This window comes from Octopus bimaculoides, chromosome 1 (genome assembly GCF_046866305.1).
Source record: "Octopus bimaculoides isolate indiv1 chromosome 1, ASM4686630v1, whole genome shotgun sequence".
NCBI classification, from domain to species: Eukaryota; Metazoa; Mollusca; class Cephalopoda; order Octopoda; family Octopodidae; genus Octopus; species Octopus bimaculoides.
This window is the reverse complement of record NC_142928.1, coordinates 134,416,395-134,440,951: the sequence shown is the minus strand read 5'-3', so window position 1 is coordinate 134,440,951 and position 24,557 is coordinate 134,416,395. Positions and strand designations below refer to the sequence as shown.

Here is a 24,557-nt window from a genome sequence, read left to right as displayed (position 1 = left end):
ACTTTATATTACATTTTCGTGTGCGTTTACTAAAAACCCACGGCACCCTGCATATAATTAACGATTGTTGTTCTTTGTTAGTAAAGTATTCCAATCTCTTATCCATGTAGTCACGTGGCTTAGTGCTTAGGATATTCGGCTCATGATCGTAAGGCCGTGAGTTCGATTCCTGGTGGCGCGTTGTGTCCTTGAGCAAGACACTTTATTTTACATTGTTCTTGTCCTAGTCTACCCAGCTGACAAAGATGAGTAGTAATTGTATTTCAAAGGGGCCGGTTTTGTCACATTCAGCGTGTCAAGTTGATACCCACTGAGAACTATGTTAAGGATACGTGTCCCTGTGGAGTACTCAGCCACTTACATGTTAATTTCACAAGCAGGCTGTTCCATTGATCGGATCAACTGGAACCCTCCTCGTCGTAACCGACGGAAGGCTATAGTTAACCTCTAATCCACAATTGCTCTGGCTCCGCACTTCGCTATTTTCTACTACAAAGAGACAAAGGTGTTTTGGTGCTGGCAAGTTTCAATGTACCTTCACTCAAGCACACGACTCATTCATGTCTCCTCCTCCTCTCCTCCTCCTCTCCTCCTCTCCTACTTCTCCTCATGCTCCTCCCGCATAACCCATACTGTCCGCACCTCTTTCCCTCCATCACCAAAAGACCCTCAATTTATTTCCTTCGCCAAGCATCAGCTCTTTGGAATTCATTTACCCTTCAGATTTTTCTAATCTCTGTCAACTCATTTTACGGTTGTTCAAACGCGACATCCCTGCTTCACTTTTACCTGATTCTAAGGCCATCTGCGCTGACTATGAGCACAATCTTTGTCTCAAATTAAAACATAACGAGACAATTACGACTTTATTTCAAAATTCGAAATTAACCCATTACCTACCAGTGATCTCATATGAGATCACTTAAAAATTACAAATTTCGTAATTATCTGTCAATATTTACACATATCTAACCTTTTTGCTATATCTACTAGGTATATTTCTGATATTCAAATGAGGTTTGCTAATTTTTCACCCAATATCTCGCTTATTTCTATTTAAAATGTTATTTTGATCATTCCAGCATGTTTCTAAGGCTGTTTTATGCTAGAAATCAAAGTTCCATAAAAAAAATTCCAGTTAATAGAATTATGGGAGGTAATAGGTTAAACACAAGATTTACCAAAAATAAATTTACATTTTGTACCTATGTTACTACTTTTATTTTTCTACTTGTTTCAGTCGTTGGACTGTGACCAAGCTGGGCACCGCCTTGAAGGGGTTTTACTCGAACAGGTCGACTCCAGTTCTAGTGTTTTTTTGTTTTTAAATCTGATACTTATTATTTTGGTCTCTTTTGCGGAACCACTAAGGTACGGGGGACCAACAAACCAACACCGGTTGTCGAGTGGGGTAACAAATATAGACACGAAAACACACATTCATAGGTATATGTACGAGAATATATGGGTGTGTGTGTAGGTATGCGTGTATGCGTGTACGACGGGCTTCCACACAGTTTCCTTCTCCCAAGTTTACTCACAAGGCATAGTAAAAGGCACTTACTCAAGGTTCCATACAGTGACACTGAAGCCTCAACCATGTAGTTGCAAAGCTAATTTCTTAACCACATTGCCACGCCTGCTCTTACAATGTGTTATTTACATACTCCAAGTTTGTTTGTTTATTGGTTTCAAATTTAACAATGTTTTAAGACATTAATTAGAACAAAGTGACAAGTCTGAAATACAAACGTCGATTTTCGTTCAAACTAATCATTGCAAGTTTCTGGTATTCCTAGTTATCGGCTAAGTACATCTTTCTAATTAACGTTTATTGTTTGAGAATAATAAGTCACAGATTTCTAGGTCGATGCGTTTGCCAACCAACTGCTCAAACGAAGAGTCGACGGCTCACGACAGAACACTGTAAAAGACACACGTGCGGCATATCTTTTATTGTCTTATCTTTCATTTGTTTCTGTCGTTGGGCTGAAGCTCTCTATGGCACTACCTTGAAGGGTTTTAGTTGAATAAATTGCCCTCAATAATTGTGTATATATTTTTTTAAGTACTTCTTTTATCAGTTTCTTTTACCGAACGGCAAATCAACACAGGTTGTAAAGCTTTTGAGCGGTGGTCATACACTCACACGTGTACACGCTCACACACACACACACACATACACACACAAACACACACACACACACACACACACACACACACACACACACATATTTTTGTGTGTGTGCATATATGGGTACAGGACGTCACCAACTGTGCAAACAACATAAAATACGTAAAAATAGGACAAGTAAACACAGTTGTCGGCTGTCTATCTACTCCTCATTTCGAACATCCAACAACAATAGGTGTCTTCAAAGACAGTTGCTCCCGGAAATTTTGAAATAAAATTTAGGATTGATGGAAGGTCAAAACTGGAAACAAAAATAGAACGGTGGAGACATACAAGGAAACCGAACGAAAACAAACATGGAGGATCGTTAGACCAGAACGAGAGGAAAATAGTGAACGCTGGCAGAAATATTTTCTTTGAAGACAGAAAAGATGGGAGAGAGAGAAATAAAACGTGCAGTCTTTTGAAAGTCCGTGCAGGAAAAGAAAAATGGTCACGTGAGGAAAAGAAAGATGGACGATGGTCCCGTGTGAGCAACGAAAGAGAGAAAAGGAGAAAGAGGGGAGAGAGAGACAGATAGCAAACGGCGAAAGTTGGAGGGGAGGAAAAGGGAATTAGAGAAGGATGGAGAAGGATGGAGAAGGATAGAGTAGTGTCACATCAATAAGATAAGAGAAGAAATGGGGCAACACGTAATAATTAGAAGGTGATCATTAGGATTGAATGAGCATAGTTTAATTATGGTTAAGTTAACATTTACAGCTGTTTCAGTTTGTTGTTCTTGAGGTAAACTTGCGTTTATCTCGTTCCATGTAACAAACATCATCAGAATAATTTGAACTTCACCAGAGGAGCAAAAAAAAAACAATAGAAGCATCATTAAAGGATATACCAATTCCACCAAGAAATATATATCTAAAAGAAATGATTGCAAAATTAACAGACTTCACCCACCGCTTACAATGGAAAGCCTTACTCCTCTGGTAAAGTTCAAATTATTCTGATGATGTTTGTTACATGGAACGAGATAAACACGAGTCTGCCTCAAAAACAACAAACTGAAACAGCTGTAAATGTTATCTTAACTATAATTAAGCTATGATCATTCAATACTAATGATCAACGTCTAATTGTTACATGTTGCTCCATTCCTTCTCTTATCTTATCTGAATATATTAAACAACGTTTTACTCTTAAATTACCAACTACTGTTAACCTCACAGCAAGGCCTATACATAGTTAATTAATGCACCAATAGTGCATATATATATATATATACGTGATCCTTTTTTTCCAAAGTAAATTGCACTTCATATTCGAGGTTCCGATGATGCTACAGGATGTTTTTCGGGCACTCAACTAAGAATTCCCTGTAAACTTAAGAAATTCATTACATAAAATTGTTTTTCCTATGTCATCTCTTTTTCTTATTACCGCTCCATAGTCATCTAACACTTTGATCTGAAACATACGTTATTGAGTTCTACACTAGGTTTTTAGTCTTGCACAGGCTGAGCGATATATATATATATATATATATATATATATATATATATATAGAGAGAGAGAGAGAGAGAGAGAGAGAGAGACAGAGAGACAGAGAGACAGAGACAGAGAGACAGAGAGACAGAGAGACAGAGAGACATAGACAGAGACAGACAGACAGAGACAGACAGACAGACAGACAGACAGATAGACAGACAGACAGAGGGGGAGAGAGAGATACATACATATATATATATATATATATATATATATATATATATATATATATATATATATATATATATATATATATATATATGTATGTATATATAGTTTTAGGGAAAAGAACCAAGTTTCATGAACTCATCGATGAAAATCCACTATCACATATAGAAAAATTAATAATTAAAAGCACAATAAATGAGTATAATATAATACAAAGTAAATATCATAAGATAAAGAATATATATATACATACATACATACATACATGCATACACACACACTCACACATATATATATAGTCATCGTTCAGTTTTATTTCAAGATTTCTTGCCAATAGAGAAAGAGTCGGTTCCTAACCTAGATCCAAGGCTCCTTCATTGGAATTTCAACATCAACAGCAGGGTATTTTTTTAGGTAGGTATGTATGTATGTATGTATGTATGTATGTATGTATGTATGTGTGAAGATTTGTATGTTTTGCTTTATGTATGTATGCATATAGTTCCATATCTAGATATGCTCATATATATTTAAATGATAAACTTCTGGAAAGTTTTACAGGTTTTACAGTTCCAGTGATGGATTGGGTCTGCAGTCTTCGAAATAGCTTTTTCCTTTCTGGTTTTGAGAAACCTAATTTCTCAAGATTGGTATTTAGGCAGTGTGTTACAAGTCCCATGCACCAATAATTACAGGTATAAACCTGAACTTGTAATCTGGATAGAGTAACTGTAGATTTCTGCCATACTGTGGGTTCTTATTTCTTTGTCCTCGGGTTTATCCTTCCGACGGATTTCATTATAGAGTGTCCTAGCTACAACATCATGTCTAATCGATAGATAATATCGTGATGACATTTTCGGACAACTGCTTATGATGTGGGTGATATCTTCGGTGTTAACTCCACAAAGTCTGTATCGGTTGTCACATTTTACTGATTTTCCTGCATCTCTATCCCTTTTGTGCATCAGGAATTTGGTTGATATTTCCTGTTCTTGGATTGCAAACGCATATCCTTCAAAGTGGGAGGTAATAATCCGGCTATTGGTCCATAATAGACTGCTTTGATGATCAATGATACTATCATCTCGGAGCTTTCTACTAACATATCCATGCATAGAATTCTGCTCATATAGGCTCGTCATTGCATCTGATGATACATTGCGGTAGAGTTGTGCGACTTCTTTGGGCATGTATTCTAAGTTATCAGACAAGGAATTTTGCTCAAGGAGCTGGTTTCCAAGTCTTATGATGTTAACAACCTCATGTATGCAAACTTGGTCAAACGATGCACTTCGACACTTGGTAGTTAAAAGATGTGTGTGTGTGTATGTGTGTGTGTGTGTGTGTGTATGTGTGTGTGTGTGTGTGTGTGTGTGTGCATTAATATACTATACCGCAGCGTGAATAACTCTTTTGTCTGTCTGTCTGTCTGTCTGTCTGTCTGTCTGTATGTATGTATGTATGTATGTATGCATGCATGTATGTATAAGACGTGTTTCCAAACTGTCCTTCTACCAGATTCACTCACAGCCTATGGTACTGCGTAGAGAATCTGCGCCTGATAACACGTGGTGCAAACGAGCTTCATAAATGCACCGCCATATCACCGCTTACTAAACTTGTTTTCATAGTATCTGTTGTCTGTTGTTCTTGACACTTATTTTCAATGATGCTTGTCTATGAGTAAGCTATAAATAAATATAAGGTATCATGTCCATTTGTAGTCCTTGGTATGAAATAGTCCTTATATTGTAATTAGTGATCGTCCACGATTTTATTTCGGCATTTTCAGAAGAGTAGTTAAGCGAATCTTGATGGGCTGTAATGAAATCAGTCAGTTTGCTCTTGAAGCCAAGCTACCGAAAGAGCCATTGACGGTGTAATTTCACAGTGAGATTAAATAAATATGGATGTAGCTCAATGTGTGTGTGTGTGTGTGTGTGTGTGTGTGTGTGTGTGTGTGTGTGTGTGTGTGTGTGTGTGTGTGTGTGTGTGTGCGTGTGTGCGTGCGTGCGTGTGTGTGTGTTAATATGCTATACCGTAGCGTGAATAACCCTGTCTACCAATCTAGCTCACAAGTATTAGTTGCAAGAAAGCTATACAATTTATGAATAATAATTTAGCTTACCGGGATAACTTCAAATTTTCGCTTTCCCATTGGTGAACACGAAGTAGAAACCACTCTAGCATATCTTGCTTTGAATCACCGCATAAATATTCCTATCTTTCAAACAGCCCGTTCTTAGTTAAAAGATGATACAATGAAGAATAAAACAGTGGTTCACAAGGTGAGGGGAGTGCATTGACAAATAATCTGGTAATTTCCAACTGAATACGTGGTATATCCCTGCTGGTTAACTGCCATATTGGAGACAACCTCTAACAGACTAAATTAAGTTTAGGCAGTTTTGAAGTTTGAAATTTAAATCAAAGAGTAAAAAAGGTATGCAGAATATACACATTTAAAATGAACATTTCTTTATCCAAAGGTGACGAGAGGAAATATTCTTAGCGGCAGTTCGCCCGTCTTCGCGTTCTGAGTTCAAATTCCGTCGATGTTCACTTTGCCTTTCATCATTTCGGATGATAAAATAAGTGCCCGGGGTCGATTTACTCGACTTGGCCCCCTCTCCCAAAACTGCTGGCCTTGTGCCAAAATTTGAAATCAATATTTTTTTACCCTACATATTATAAAGATCTTAAGATTTCTAGTCGTTGGTTACTATGTGTAGCATTAACTAAATGTTTTATGCAATACTTTAAACAAGATATTTGAATGTTACATCATTTTCTCATAAGTTGAACAAACGCAGGTAATGTGGGGGGATAAATTTTGGGTGTTTTTTTACGAGTCTCTTAAAAGCAGGTAATTTTCATGGGAAGCTTTTGTAACATCTCTGTAAACATTAAAGCTTCACACCTAATTGATATAATGCAATGATGGATAATAGCTTGCATTAACTTGACTTCGCTAATTCTACTTCAATCAAATATATCCAGCTACATTACATTCTAAGTTGTTAATTTCTATTTGTTTCAAAACTATAAGCAATTCTTTCATTTCATTTTGAAATACTATGACGATTTAACTGAAGCATGCATTTCTTTTAGCCGTCCAATTGTTGCTATTTAGAGAAAATATGAGACATTTGATATTTTTAGCACCTCGTAATACACACGAAGTATATTTATTTATTCAATTATTAATTTATTGATTTAAAAATGTCTTCATTCTTAATTTTTTACCTTTCAAATCAAGCTAAGTGGAAATGGAGTTGAAAGGGAAAGAAAGAGAGAAGACCACCTACAGGTTTAAATCACTCCACACATACCGAAAAACAGAACATAGCAACAGACGACATATTTATAACACATGTGATACGATATCTGCAATTATGTTGCCATGAAAATTTAGAAATGATGATTATGTATTGTATTGTTATTTCTAAAAGTGTCATTTATTGATCAGTCGTACCATGCTGATTCAATCATCGAATGATTATATTTATCTGTTTTCTAGAACTTGATCATCTTTGTTTCACGTGATAATTAGATAAAGCGTGTTTCTCTTTTCTGATGTTTTATATTAAAGTTGCTCACTTTGGTCTCAGAACTCTCGCAGTTTTTCATTAACAACAACGTTTGTTTGTTTAATTATGAATAAAACTCAGCTGTATTTGTTTCCATTAATACACATTATCGCTGTGCTTGTGAAATATCTCAGAATGTCAACCTGATCTATCTGCTCGTTCGTATAATTTACGGTTCTTTAGGGACCAAGCTCTGAAATTTATTATTTAGTCAAAGCGGTGAGCTGGCAGAATTGTTACCACGCCGGATAAAATGTTCAGCGGCATTTCTTCTGGCTCTTTACTTTCTAATGTCAAATGCCACCGAAGTCGGCTTTGTCTTTTATACATTCAGGGTCAATAAAATAAGTAACCATATGAGCACTCGCGCCGGTGTAATGGATTCAACCACCACCGTAAAATCGGTGGTCTTGTACCAAAACTAGAAAGAATTATTTACTCAGCAAGAGAAGCGGATGCTATTCTTATCACGAGTTTACATCCCCTCACTCACATTCTATTCTGCAGACTCAATTGTGCAAATCCTATCCCCACTTACCTCGTAGCTCAAATAAAAGGGTGAAAGAGTTAAACAGGCTGTAAATTGACACGTGTTTCAGCAACACTTATGCAGGTAACACCTCGAAAGCTGGCGTTTAGCAAACACCAAAGTTAAAAGCAAGCACTCCAGGAAACTTAAGTCTACAGTGCAATTTTGATTCCTGACGGAAACTGTTTTATTACATTTGCACTGTTATTGCATTTTTGAAAGGAGTTGACGTCAGGAGTTCTCATATCCCTACTTCGACAATACAATATTTTGTGAGTAGTTAAGGAAAAAAAGTAAAAGACTGAAGTGGCGAACACCATAAAACAAACAATAAACTTTTAGTGGAAGCTTGGATGTGTGGTTAAGCAAATCGATTCGCAAACGCATAGCCATGAATTTGTTGGTTAGATCACACTGCACGATTTCTAATTATCCCAACGTAGAATTCTTATGTTTATTGTTTAGTCGTTCGTTAACTACTGACGTCACCAAGAATTGAATACAAAAATAGCTTTTCTTAGATTATATTTCTTCTCAGAGTTCTTTTTGTATACGTTCGTGTACTGAAAACATTTCCTTAGTTCACACTGATTTTAACTAATTTTGGATCGCCTAGAAAACGTTTTAACATGTATTTTCGAAAATGTTAATTTCAGTATTTTCTGTATCTAAATATGTTAATAAAACAGAACAAATTGTAGGTTTTATCAGGTGAATTCTACAATTAAAGATGTAATTTTCTCTATTCTTTTATTCTTTTACTTGTTCAGTCATTTGACTGCGGCCATGTTGGAGCACCGCCTTTATTCTAACAAATCGCCCCCAGAACTTATTATTTGTAAGCCTATGCCCACAAGGGGCTAAACATAGAGGGAACAAACAAGGACAGACGAACGGATTAAGTCGATTACATCGACCCCAGTGCGTAATTGGTACTTAATTTATCGACCCCGAAAGGATGAAAGGCAAAGTCGACCTCGGCGGAATTTGAACTCAGAACGTAACGGCAGACGAAATACCGCCTAGTACTTATTCTATCGATCTCTTTTGTCGAACCGCTAAGTTACGGGGAGGTAAACACACCAACATCGGTTGTCAAGCGAAGGTGGCAGACCAAACACAGGCACACAAACGTATACATACATACATACATACATACATATATATATATATATATATATATATATATATATATATATATATATATATATATATACGACGGGGTTCTTTCAGTTTCCGTCTACCACATCCACTCACAAGGCTTTGGTCAGCCCGAGACTATAGCAGAAGAAATTTGCCCAAGGTGCCACGTAGTGTGACTGAACCTGGACCAATGTGGTTGGTTAGCAAGCTGCTTGCCACACAGCCTCTCCAGCGCCTATATGTATTTTTGCTATCTCATTCTCTGAATTTCTCGAAATACTTCCAAATGATATTTGGATCCACTTGTCATACATGAGGAATAACCTTGGATGTGTATTCTACTTGAATCTATTGGTGTCTGATTGTTTGATATAGTTAAACAAATTCGTTTAAAACTGAATGCTTTATTGATATCTGCCTGGTGTTTTTAAACCTTCTTTTTTTCTTCTTATATATATATATATATATATATAAATTGAGTTTTTACCTGTAATTTTGGATTTTGTCCCTAATATTATTATTATTATTATTATTATTATTATTATTATTATTATTATTATTATTATTATTATTATTATATATATGTATGTATGTATGTATGTATGTATGTATGTATGTATACGAGATCTGATGATACGAGATCTGAAATTATTGTGCTATGAGAATTTAAGAATTTACTTCTTGTTTGTATATTCCATTTATCATAGCGTCAGACTATATTTTCTAAAACTACTTGAAACGATCGGAAATTAGTATTTAATTATTCATATATGTTTATATAAGTTAATTCAATGTTAATTATTTATTTGAAGTTTTTGTTTTCCGTTGTCTTCTTATACATCAATGTTTACAGTTTATGAATGTTATTATAGCATGTTTAATTTTTTTATTAATTAGTATCTAATGTATACAAGTTGATTTAGTTATAATTAATATTTATATGCTTAATTAAGGCGGCGAGCTGACAGAATCGTTAGCACGCCGGACAAAATGCTTAGTAGTATTTTTCCTAACTTTATGTTCTGAGTTCATATGCCACCGTGTCCGACTTCGCCTTTCATTATTTCGGAGTCGACAAAAAGCGAACCAGGCAAGCAATGAAGCCAATGTAATCGACTTACCACTCCCTCGAAATTATTGTCCTTGTGCTAAAATGTAAAATTAATGTTTCATTTTATATATTGTGTTTAAGATATATACTTTAGTGATCTAAAGTCCGAATACAAAAACTTTTTGTATATTCCCAAACAGCATTAGGCTATCTTCCTTGAGACTGTTTGACACCATCAAAAGTAGTGTTCTTGCCTTAGAGTGTTAAAATTACTTTGAAATCTAATTGACTGAGGTCGAGGAAAATTCCTCCTATTAATGATGTTACCGATAACGCATTAATGTATCTGTTTGTTATTACTGTCTTGTAAAGTAGGATAAATTAGTATAGTGGAGTATTCATATGCAGTTACTCGTAACATGAGATCTTCGGCGTTTTTATAATTCTGTTGAGTTGCTAATTTCTTCGCACAGCAAAAACATTAGCTTCATTTTCAAATATAATTCAGTCAGCACAGGTTTTGAAACAACTTTGATAAAGGTCGTAAAAGTACATTAGCATAAACTACGCTGGTTTTAACATTACACATACGCACGCACACACACACACACACACACACACACACACACACACACACACACACACACACACACACACACACACACACAGTGTGACATTCCGCTATTAAAAAAGTCATTATTTTAATAAAACTTGACAAAGTAACTTCTTTCCTTTAGCCTATTTTCAGTATTACGAATATTTGCTAGATTTCCATTAATAGATGATTTGAGAAACAGATACTTAGATTTATTGTTTTTCGTTCAATTATATATATACTGATCAAATGTTTTCGATAAATTAACAAATTAATACTAAACATATATTTATAAAGACATGCCTATAGACATGCCTATAGACATGCCTATAGACATGCATACATACATACATACATACATACACACACGCATACATACGTACACACACACACACACGCGCGCATACACACGCACGCACGCACGCACACACATACACACATATACATACATAATACATACGTACATACATATATGTGTATGTATGGGGTAGGCACGCACGTGTATTTGTGTGAGTAAACTCACACGTGTGAAGAAGGAGAAAAGAAGTACTCAATACTGAAACTAGGGTGTTATATCTTATTGGAAGCAGAAATTTTACAAATCGTTGTCCTGAGCTTCTACTTGCCGAACTTTATATGATATAATAAGGAATGGAGAATAAAACAAATGTTTCAAAGTATAGAGTGCAAATATTTGAATATCTAAATAAATTTTGACTGGATATACTTCTTTTACGCTTTATCGGATAAACGCTTTTTTCTCGGCGTTAGCACTGCAATCAGGCATCTCTGCTGAGACATTAAATTTATTCTTCAGAATTTCTTTCACGATTTAAAAAAAAAATCGAATAATAAAATACAAGACTGAGTTCTGAAAATTTTGAATTGTACCAGTTTTCTGCTCACTGATAATTTCTTCGTCATCTTGGTTCATTCCAAGAGTTTTCCAGTCAGATTTATTTTCTTTCATGCTGATCTTGAAGTTGTAGTGGTCCTAGTTGTTTTTGTCGTTGTTATTGTCTTCTCTTACTTCTGCGGTTTCTGCTGCTTCTGCTGCTGCTACTGCTGCAACTCATATTATTTTTTTATATCTCAATAAAAAAAAACCGATTTCAGCTTAGATTGAAGAAACCTCAATCAAAGAATTAAATTCGTTTCTGTCTATTTCTTTCTTTCTTTTGGCATCGATTTCATTAATGATGTATTCTTTGTCTTGCCTTTTCGTTGCTTCACATGTTCTTTCATACAAATATAAATATTTTTTTAATTATTTTGTCTTTCTTTGGCAAAGAACAATTCTTCGGATGTGTCTGTTGTACTTCCAAATAATACATCATTTTTTTTTTAATAGTGTTATTTTTATTTGATTCTTTTCTTATTTTATTCAGTGTTTTGTTTTGATGTTTTTTTCTTCCATTGATTTTCCATCAAAAGACCAAACTCTACATCATACAGCATCATACAGCAGCAATACTTTGTTATATTCACTTCTCAATAATGGAAGCTAGCTTTATATTAAAACAATCGCTTGTTTTCGGATTAACCTTCTTTCTATAAGTTTGTTAAAAAAATTATCTTTTTTTATTTTTAGTTTAGTCTTATGGCTTAAATTTTGAGACAACCTGACAGCTTGAGCATGTCTAGAGCACGGAATCACACAAACACACGTCCGTTAATGCTTGTGCCGGGAAAGAGAATTCAGAACTGATCGTTGTACAGTCCATTAGTCAATCAACGCAATCAGGGTGAGGTGGGGGGCGGGGTAATCTCGTATGTTAATGTAGCATGAGACTGAGATATGCGTCATATTTACTCGACATTTCAAGAACGAATAATTTACTTAGACAATATTTGCAGGTGGTAGGCGACACTTTATAATCCCTTGTACAGCATACAATGAAAGCAAATATAATTATTCGCGAGTACCGAAATAAAGGTTTCAAATTTTGGTACAAGACCAACAGTGTTTGGGAGGGTGTTGTCGACACTATCAAACCTCGGTGGGGTTTGAACTCAGAACGTAAAGAGCTAACAATTCTGCCAGCTTACCGCCTCAAGTACCCAAATAATTCTTTCTCTTATGAGTATAAGGCTTGAAATTTGATGAGAACATATTAGTCGATTTTATCTACCCCAGTACTTGATGGATACTTTATTTTATCGACCCCGAAAGGATGAAAGGCAAAGTCGACTTGAACTCAGAATGTCAAGAGCCAGAAGCAATACTGCTAAGCCATGTATTCTATACGTTTACAGTTCAACCAATTAGCCGCCTGGGCACCTAAATAATAACAATCAAGACAAAACGAAAGTGAGAAAGTGTTGCTAATGTGTGAACGCAGTATTAAAATACAAAAGCAAAATTCTTTGTCACTGTCTCTCTATTTATGGCTGCTAAATATAACAGAAATTTTTCAGATTTTTATATATTAAGTAAAATTGAAATATTGGTATCTAGGAACATACGGCGTCTCTACTGTCATCTATTTTATCTAAAAGCTATGTTGGCTTAATGATATCCGATCTGAGTAGATTTAGTTGTTGTGGTAGCAGTTGTCGTCGTAGTTGTTGTGGTAGCAGTTGTCGTCGTAGTTGTTGTGGTAGCAGTTGTCGTCGTAGTCGTTCGTGTTTAGCTCTAACTCATCTCTACCATTAAAAATGTTTCAATCAAGGCTATCCTGTTTTCCTTCCAAGCATTGTGCATCCAGTACGCGATTATCCTTTTGAAGTCGGCAGAGTGTAATTTGAGAAACGTTTAGCTACTATTTTAACAAATCGATTAATCATGTATAAGCGCTCTCGTTGGCTCGTACAGATTTAACTACGATGTTTATTTAGTGTCTGTATATTCTCGGCGTTATTTAAGAAATAGACACAATCGAAGCAAACACATTACAGAATGGTGTCTTTTCAAATTCCGCCGAGGTCGACTTTGCCTTTCATCCTTTCGGGGTCGATAAATTAAGTACCAGTTACGCACTGGGGTCGATGTAATCGACTTAATCCCTTTGTCTGTCCTTGTTTGTCCCCTCTATGTTTAGCTCCTTGTGGGCAATAAAGAAATAAGAATGGTGTGTCTAGTAAATAGTTGTTGTTGTAGGATAACTCCAAGTCATCTTAAATCTAACATGCCTATCATGTTCTCTAATTTAGGCTTAAGCGCAACAAAAGTTTTGAGAGGCATGTGTTAGTTGATTACATCGACCCCAATACTTCACCACTATTTAACTGTATCGACCCAGGGAAATGAAAGGCAAAGTCCACTTCAGTTAGATACGCACTCAGCTTGTAAAGAGACCTGGGATAAATAGCGCAAGGCGTTTTCCCGATCTCCTAACGATTCAACGAACAATCTTTTTTTTATTTTTGCAATGAGTGTATTTAGGATTACATTAATCAAGACGATAGTGTGCGATTCGTGTGAGGTTTGGTTGCTGTTTCTAGCAGGTCGAGCGATCACGTACAAGCTTCTTCGTTTGTTCGTATGTATTCTAATATTTTAATCGAAACACTAATCGATTTAGCAAATGCGATTCTTGGCACTTTGAACCGATTTACCTGAAATCGGCTATAATCGAGACAGTTTTTTATAGACCCCCCTCCCCCGAATTGATGAAAGGTAAACCTTGACTTCGACAACATTTGATCTCAGAGCGCAGAGAATCCGAACAAATACCGCGAAGTATTCTATCCGATGTTCTAACGACTCTGCCGATTCGCCGCCTTAAATTTGCGAAACAGTCAGAGAACGTCGGTTGAGGTGCCTTGCTAATTCTGTTCTCGCACTTTGCGTTCTGCCGGCAATACTTGCTATGACACTGATGCCAAGCGGTAAAAGCATTGCTCTCAGCTGGATATGATTGATGCAGGGACAGAAAAGATTGCATGCATGGGAACGACAAAGTTTTCCATCATTAGAACCTTGCCCAGGTACAAAAACCCATGATTACTTATGAACAAATGAGACCCTAGGTCATTGTACTCTTGATGTTGAGAAAATTCCATCTTAGAAACCCGAGTGTCACCAGCCTCCACTCGTATTTGATCCCATTTGGACTATTGCTGCTCCTTTATAATCCTTTACTCTAAGAAGAAAATAACACAATTATTAAAATTCAAACCCTGCATAGTGAGTTCCAAGTATTGACAGGTATGAACATCGACCGTGGAAAGAGCGATTGATGTAGCTTACTCAACAATATAATTTCGAAGAATACGCGCGTGTAAGGGTTGTTAGTGTGTTTAGATTGCCAAAAATTGGTTGGTGAGACAAGGCAGGAAAATATCTAAAGGGTAACTAGATTATATTGCAGATATAAAAACCGGCAGGGAAATAAATGTAACTTATCAGTTTTTTTTTATCTCTAGAAGTTGGTTATTCTGTAATGCACACTGATTCCGCTTAGACACCTATGTATCAGATCAATATCATATTGACTGAGGTTTGGAATCAAAGCCAAAATAAATCTATTGAAAATATAATTTATTTATATGATTCTTACAGGGGAAGTCTATTGATGATTTTTTTTTTTACAGGTAGTTTTTTATGTAAAAGAAAAATCAGTAAATTTTGTTATGAAGACATGGAAAAACTTCGTCAAAATCCATACACTTAAAAACACATTGCCAGACTGGTGTTGGTTTGAGTTGTGAAAAATTGTATTTATTAATGGAGTGTAAAGGTCGTATGATCAAGTCTGTGCGCTTAAGTTCATATACCAGTGTACGAAGAGATACCGATGTTTCGGACAAATTCCGAAGAAGGAAGCGAGAATTTTTTTTTTTTTTTTCGAACTTAGTCTACGAGAACGTGAGCAAAGAGGAAAATGACAGAAAATAAAAGAGAATGAGTTGTTGTACATGCATTGGAGAGAAAAAGTCGGAGTGAGGAAAGTTGTAGGAGAGGGGAGGGAGGAAAGAATTTAGGAGAGGATGGGATTGAATGTGGATGTAAGACGAAGAATATTAGTTTTAGGCCTGGAAGGTGGAATTTTCTGTTTTGTTTTGTTAGCTTTAGCGACTACAACAAGAACCTTGCCACGAGCTTCATTCATATACGTCTATAGACACAAATGCATAAAAAGTCATTATCAGGCTGATAACACACACACATACTGTCTCACACACACATACTGTCTCACACACACATACTGTCTCACACACAAACTCACACTCACATACACACATACACATACACACACATAGAGTAGAAATACCCACACATTCATATGCGTAGAGTTTCACATATACACTGACAGCTCATATGTTTTCACTTGCACGCGCGTGAGAGCACGCATGCACTTAAACAACCAAACAAACAAACCAACAAGAGTGCATAGTTCCGTGATAATCAATAAATTCATATACAAATGACATCCGTACGCATGCAATGTAGTCACCTGTACGAGCTTGCATGAAAATGTATGCACAGCTACGAGTAAACACACCCACACACCCACGCACACACACACTCACACACATGTTCAAACTCACACATATATTCACATATGTTCGTTCATATATACGCGTGAAAGAAATAGAGATATTAAAAGTAAGATAAAATATAATTTTCAGTGAGTGAATTATAATTGAAGCTAAGAGTAAAATCATTTTTATAGAAACATTCTACGTGATGCAAATAGAGTGACACCGCTATGATGGAGCGGGATTCAGAAAAGCAGAGGAAATGTTCAATTAAACATAAGTAAAATGCTCTGTGGTAGGGTGCGATGCTTAAATACCGGACATAGAGAGGCAGTTAATGTCATCGCTAGGTATGCTGAAATTGTAGAGGAACGAGTTGACCTTGTGAACGGTACAAAGGTGTAGGGAGAGCAATCCGACGTAAAAAAAAGTATCTCTACGCAGAGTTTGTGTGTGATGCAATATATGACGTGGAGAGGTCTTACAGCTAAAGGTTTGGGTGGTTTGCTACTGGAATTTGCTGTCGAGGTTTGTTATGGTGTTGCTGATATTGGAACAAGTATTGTATATATGGTGAGCTCACTTGAAAGTATTTTGTTGGGTATGACTGGAGTCAGATAATATCTAACTAAAAGGGTTGTAGAGATTGTTAGCCCGCTTTTAAAGGGAAATAGAGGTGATGCATGAAAGATCGGAATAGTTATGAGGTTAGAAAGTAGAAACTGGAAGTTGTGCTGAAATATGTGTGTCAATAGGAAGATAGCTGTTTGGAAGGTTGAAGAGAAATTGAATCCAGCAGTGCCCAAGCATGGCCGCAGTCTAATGATTGAAACAAGTAAAATAATAAAATGATATCGGTCTATGTCTACAGGATGTGAGCATAATGAGGGTGTGGGGGTATAAGAGAAGGTGTGGATGTAAGGAGTGGTCATGGTGATGGACTGAACTCGTAGCAGTGCTGTATCCATAACCGCTTGAAGCTTCCTCTGATTGAAAAATATCTGAATCATTGCTGCATTACGAACCAAGTCGAGGAAATTGAGAAAATGGCATTGCGGATTTGAAGTTTCTGGGTGAGAAGAGGAATACTAGAAATTAGTGGAAAATGGAACGGGTGGGGACGGATGGGAACGGATGGGGACGGATATCGAAGGTGACAGTCTGTGTTCCTTCCATCTCTACATTACCCCCATCACCACAACCCTCAACCCCATGATCAATTAATGGGATTGTTTAGAATCACAACAGTCCTGGAACGGACGATTGATAATTGTTTAGTACAAGTTATAAGAAGATGAGAATTACGTGAAATCCACGTGTGCTGTGTAATCGTGTGTAGGGGATGGTACTTAGATGGAAAGTTCAGAGGAGCAGAAGCCATTGTAGTACTTACAGAAAATATAGGAAGAAGAAACAGGGTGATTGTGAATTATTAATTAAAGCTTGTCGGAAACTGAATGACTGCCAGTCAGGCGAATGGCTTTCTTTTGGATGCGCCCTAGAATGGATTTTTGTGTACTTGCAGTACCCCATTCTTAAACGTGGGGCTTAACCTACCAGTTTAAGACTTACTTCACTTTTGTAACTGTTTTCTAACAACTTGTCATGGGTAAAATATTTCCTAGCTCTAAACCGTTCGTCAGTGTTCAAGAAGGGCATAGTGCAAGATTGTTTCTTTGATAATGAATTGTAATTGTTCTTCTATGCCTTTGAAGAAGTTTAGGTTGTCACGTCACGAGTGAAAGATAGTTTCTATGTGTGTTCATACGATAGAGCAATCCTGGCATGACTAATTTTAGTGTGGATGACACATGCTTGTGGTTAGAAATGGAAAACTGAAGGATGAGATCGTATTCTATGAGTACTAATGTTTGTTGTTCGAAGTAACCGTAAGAAGCTCATAAATTTGTAAAAGGAATATTCTGGGAGATATAACTATTTTGGAAAGTGCTAGAGTTGATGTGGTATGGGTCGAAGTCAACCACGTCAGTACAAACTGAAACAATTAGATAGGGAAATTCTGATCTTAAATATAGGAGATCGGAGACGTCATACTCAAGTAACATGACTAACAGGCTGTCTAGTAAATATCGTTGATGTCTTTGATGATATTAACAATGGCTATATTACTCTTGCCAAAATTTTCAAAAACTAAAGACTACTGATGTGTGATATAGGAGTCTCTGGTATTCATGGCTTGGCGGAAACTTTCCTGATGATCACTGAAAAACTATAGGAGGTGGCTGTCAACAGAGACAGCTTAGCTGAAGAGTATCGAATAAGTGGAATGTGCAAAGTTCATATAGACCCTTTTGACGAATGCTTTAGAATTAGTAACAATTTGTCTGACGCGAAAGCTTACGAACCGCGTACTACCTCCGTTTATGTTAATTTCATGCTTCAACTGATTTCCTTCTGCCATATCTTTGGTGCCTAACATCACTGCTTAAAGGCTAAACATTTTCGTAAGAGTGGCTGTGTGGTAAGTAGCTTGCTTACCAACCACATAGTTCCGGGTTCAGTCCCACTGCGTGGCATCTTGGGCAAGTGTCTTCTACTATAGCCTCGGGCCGACCAAAGCCTTGTGAGTGGATTTGGTAGACGGAAACTGAAAGAAGCCTGTCGTATATATGTATATATATATGTATGTGTGTATGTGTTTGTATGTCTGTGTTTGTCCCCCCAACATCGCTTGACAACCGATACTGGTGTGTTTATGTCCCCGTAACTTAGAGGTTCGGCAAAAGAGACCGATAGAATAAGTACTAGGCTTCCAAAGAATAAGTCCTGGGGTCGATTTGCTCTACTAAAGGCGGTGCTGCAGCATGGCCACAGTCAAAAGACTGAAACAAGTAAAAGAGTAAAAGAGATAACTTCATGTAAAAGAATTCTCTCTTTGTCCATATTTTTGTACATTCATTAATCTACAAGCGTTTAAGCTGATCAGGAAATGAATCGGATTGCATACACTTATGAATGCCGAGTATATACTTAAACAAATTTAGCTACTCGCAGTTCGATTTCTCTGGTTGTAAAGAAGTACCTCAGACGAGTACTTATACTGCAAAAAACACTTTAAAGTTTACAAGATTTCGTTTGTAAGTTAAACATAACCCGTAAGTCTTGCTAGAACATAGACAGCCTCCACAAAGATTACATACCCTAGATACACAGCATTAAAATGAAAACTTTAACAGAGACCAAATGACCCAAAGAATGATAGTTTGGTACCATATGTGGCCAACCTATCGTCAGGCGATCCAGGAGAACTTAAATATAGACAACCCAAATGATTATTACAAACTCTGTCCCACTGTAGAATCAACATTTGTTGTTATTTGTTCCTTCTCGAGCCATGCCTGGCTCATAAGGGCCGGTTTCCGGGTTTCATTGGCGTATAGGTTCCCCACCTGGACGGGACGCCGGTCCATCGCGGGTGAGTTGCTAGATGCAGGAGGAAAGAGTGAGAGAAAGTTGTGGCGAAAGAGTCATCAGAAGTTCGCCATTACCTTCCACTGGAGCCGCGTAGGGCTTAGGTATTTCGCTCAAAAGCACACACATCGCCCGGTCTGAGATTCAAACCCGCGATCCCTCGATCTCAAGTCCGCTGCTCTAATCACTAGGCCATGTGCCTCCACGTACAATCGAGAGTGCTATTGAATAATTCAATTTTGTTTTCTTTAACTTAAAATACAGCAGCAGTAGATCATTTCAAAATCCACGATGTTTTATTGGCCTACAATGAAACGAACAAATACAGGATAAGATCTATCTTTTCAGAAGTATAGATTCAGTTATTAAGGCTGAATATGCGTGCTTCCAATCTCTGCAAAGGAAATTAAAAAGATGTTTATAAAAATTCTCTTTAAACATTTGAATTTGTTCTTTTACGTTATTCACATATTGTTGAGTTAGAACATTCTTTAAAATCATGTCAAATTTTGTAATGGCGCCAAAGGAACTTCTTAAAGTTAAATAACGCCTGGTTGCTTTATGTAAAGTATAGTTAATTGAATAATAATTATAGCTAAAATGCTTTCTAAAATACTTCGTTTCAGAATGAAAAATAGATCTATAAATAATGACTTTATGCTAGTAAAAATGAATTGATTTGTTAAAACATTATACAATGTCTGGAGAAATTGTTGAACGGTTGGATTGCTTTAACAAAATTACTGCTTTTGGCTAAATGTTGCAATGCTGAGTGTTGACTATAAATAACAGCTGAAACAACTGTGTGCTAAACTAAATATATTAAAATATCTATCCCAGGCAGAGACCTACACCTGATAGTGGAGGAGATGTTTGCCTGGGATTCCTCTGGAGTCTAACACCCTCGTCTTAAAACAAAACTAGCATGATACCTGCTCAAAAGCATATTACAAAATTGTTACATCTCGTTCTCCGCTGATGCTGTTTATTATAAAATTTTAATTAGCAGATAATCCCACTTTATCGGGAAGATGTCATGCCTTAAGCTTGTACATATATTGATTTTTGCATTACCAGAGCGGTAGTGCTGTTTAAGAGGGAAATATGCTGTTACAAGAAATTACTGTATTATATTAGTAGTATATTTTAATCGACTCTAGATAGATAAAAGGCCAAGTAGAAATTAATGACATAAACTGTAAACATAAAGAGGTTTAACTACTACAGCTCTGCATTTATTTTCTTAACATGGCTTATTTTTAGAGTTCTTCGTACTTCAAACGAAACAAATCAAATTTATTCTTTTTAACGCTTGTATAAATAAAGCCTCAAATTTGATGGTTGGTTTTTGTCAACGTCTCCTTGATGTGGTGGCATCGCGGCATCGCGGCCGTCCGGTGTCTGGTAGGTGATTCTATCAACTTTTTTTCGTCTAAAGCAGTGGTTCACAACTTGAGTCCATGGGGTCCTTCGGGGTTCATATAAGATTTTGCTGTTAAAATTTATGTGCAATGAATTGTTTAAACTTCTACAATACATTTTTTTATAGAATTCCTAATAATATTTAATTATAAAAATACATCAGGATGTGTGTGTGTGTGTGTGTGTGTGTGTGTGTGTGTGTGTGTGTGTGTGTGTGTGTGTGTGTGTGTATGTGTGTGTGTGTGTGTGTGTGTGCGTGTGTGTGTGTGGAATGGCTATGGATGTCCAGTTGAGTAAAATTGGAATGAAAGAGGTCCACAGGCAAAAAATGGCTGAGAAAAGGTTATTGTTTGTTTTTGTTTTGTTTTTTTTTACTTTACCCATGATATTATAAGCAATTACTTATAGCATTATTTGAACTTCAGCAGCCTCTGAAAAATATTCATTTTCAAAACTCTTAATGTTCCCAACAAAGCAAAACAAATGCATGTATGTATGTATGTATGTATGTGTGTGTGTATGTATGCATGCATTTGTTTCAATCGATTTTCTCAGACAATCCCTTGTCATTCTCGCCATCGTAAGCGCAGTGAATCAATGCTCGGTCTGTTGGAAACCTGTACCCAACGACACTATACTTCAAAGAATGCAATAAAAATAGCAGCAGCAGCAGGAGCAACAGCAGCAGCAGCAGCAGCAGCAGTAGTAGTAGTAGTAGTAGTAGTAGTAGTAGTAGTAGTAGTTATACATTAGATTTTATTCAGTTTATACATGCATATTATATAACAGTACTATGAGTAATCTTGAACATGCACATCGTTCGGGGATGCTCCGTTTTTTTCTTCTGTTTTTCTTTATTTATGATTAATACGTCGTGCATCAGTAGCCGCAAGCATGGCTGGTGGATAAGAAGCTCGTTTTACAACTGCGTGGTTTTCAGTTCGGTCCCACTGCACAGCATCTTGGTCGAGTGTCTTCTACTATATTCCTGCCGAATAATGCCTTGTGATTGAATGTCGTAGGCAGAAACTGCATGAAAGCTCGTCATGTGTGCGTGTGTGTGTGTGTGTGTGTGTGTGTCTTTGTATTTGTGTTTTTTGTCAACTAACACCGCTTGACAACTGGTTTTGGCTTGTTTACGTTCACGTGACTTAGCGATTCGGCAGAAGCGACCGATAGAATTAGTACCAGACTAAAAAAGAAAACAAACAAAAAACATGAGTACTGAAATCCATTTGTTCGACTAAATCATTCAAGCAAGCGTCCCAGCATCGCCGCAGTCTGAAACAAATATAGACTTTTTTTTTCTTTTTGGTGTTGTTAATAGGAGACAATGACTAGTGTATTGCTAAATGTTCAATTAAGTACGTTAAAAGAAAATTTTTAGACAAATATAAGCAGGAAGGGATTCCAGTAACATATATTTCTTCATTGCCCACGAGGGGATAAACATAGAGGGGACAAACAAGGGATTAAGTCGATTACATCGATCCCAGTGCGTAACTGGCATGCTAACGTTTCTTATTTATTTACTGCCCACAAGGGGCTACACATAGAGGGGACAAGCAAGGACAGACAAACAGATTAAGTCGATTATATCGACCCCAGTGCGTAACTGATACTTATTTAATCGACCCGGAAAGGATGAAAGGCAAAGTCGACTTCGGCAGAATTTGAACTCAGAACGTAGCGGCAGACGAAATATCGCTAAGCATTTCGCCCGGCGTACTAATGTTTCTGCCAGCTCGCCGCTTTTTCCAGTAATATAGAATTCCGAGGACAAAAGGCTGGGTTCAATTGCTCAAAGTAGGTTCTAATGTTTAACACCGTTTTGGAGGAATAATGTGAAACGGCTTGAAAAACAAGTGGAACTTCAGGAGACTAGAAATTGTAGTAAAAGTAAAACTAACTTGTCAATAAATATTTCTAGACTATTGTCTGCGTACTTGCGGACTCCAATATTGGTGATTTTGTTGCTGTTGTTGTTTTGTTATTGTTGCCTGCATGCAAACAATATTTTTTTTCTATAACTCTTTACTACCCCACATACTTTTGCTACAGCACGTTCTTGTCTTCTGAAATTATGCATACATACATACATACATGAGTACTGAAGTTAATTTGTCCCAGCATGAGCGCAGTCACATGGCTGAAACAAATAAAGATTTTTTTTTTTTTTTTTGATAGGAGAGACAATGAATAGAGCATTTGCAGTTAAGAAACCTTCAGCTTCTATATCCAGACTATGACTTTCATATTCATGCCAATAATAATTGGAGCCCTAGGTTTTGTTAGTAAATGCTTAAAGGAGAATCTGGATAAACTGGGATTTTCAGAAAGAGAAATCGAACGGCTGATTCGTACATTACAAGTGCAATCTATCAGTAGAACAGTAAAAATATGCAAGACTTTTCTCAAGTTCCAAATGTGAATTTGCCTGTGTTAACTACATCCCAAAGATACATACATACATACATGCATACATATGTGTTAACTACATCCCAAAGATACATACATACATACATGCATACATATGTTTATTGTGTGTGCACACACACACACACATATATATATATATATATATATATATATATATATATATATATATATATATATACGTGTGTGTGAGAGTGTGTAGGCGCGTAGCATAGTGTCAGTGTATTTGGCTCACGATCGAAAGGTCATAAGTTCGATTTCTGGCGGCATGTTGTGTCCTTGAAGTAAAAACACTCTGCTTCACGTTGCTCCAGTCCATTCAGAATGGGACAAGGCCAACCTTATCACATTTTGCATAACGCTGAATCTCCCTGAGAACTACGTCAGAGTTACGTGTGTCTGTAGAGTGTTCAATCATATGTGTGCTTGTGTGTGTACGTGTCTGTGCGAGCGTGACTTTGTATACGCACGTACATATTTATATTTATGTATATATATATATATATATATATATATATATATATATATATATATAAGTTCAAAAAAACAATAACAAAAAAACAACAAAGTGACGACGTGATACGGATAGTGTTATTGGACGCTCGGGAAAGGAAAAAGAGAGTGTATGACGTTTCGGGCGTAGCTCTTCGTCGGAAAGATCAACATATATACATACACGCCTATATATATATATATATATATATATATATATATATATATATATATATATACTAGCTTAAAAACCGCCCTATCAAGCGGCTTTTAGGCTAGCTACTGTGGAAGGCTCTTCATTGGGCCTTGGGCCCAACAATGACACTTCATGCATTAACTACATATTAAATTTTACTAAACTTGACCAATATTGTCCAAGCAATGAACAATTTTCATCAAAACAATGATATAATTTGTCGACTTAGAACTTATTGCAAAGCTTCATGATAAACAACATTTTTTGTCTTTCCATTCGAGGTTCAGTACAATTTTTTTCTGTCTAACCTTTCTTTCTCTCTCTCTCTGTCTCTCTCTCTCTCTATATATATATATATATATATATATATATATATATATATATCTTTCTCTCTCTCTCT

At 36.5% G+C, this 24,557-nt stretch overlaps 1 protein-coding gene and 1 long non-coding RNA gene across 2 annotated transcripts in view; one reads left to right on the top strand and one right to left on the bottom strand.

Moving 5' to 3' along the window:
• LOC106870289 (uncharacterized) overlaps positions 1-24,557 on the top strand; it is a 300,263-nt gene that overhangs the window by 231,974 nt on the left and 43,732 nt on the right. The window lies entirely within an intron of this gene.
• The window catches only part of LOC149137739 (uncharacterized), a 76,251-nt gene continuing 72,514 nt past the window's right edge, over positions 20,821-24,557 (bottom strand). The window contains exon 2 of the long non-coding RNA XR_016243484.1: positions 20,821-22,225. This is a non-coding gene — a long non-coding RNA (uncharacterized LOC149137739). The remainder of the gene's footprint in view (positions 22,226-24,557) is intronic.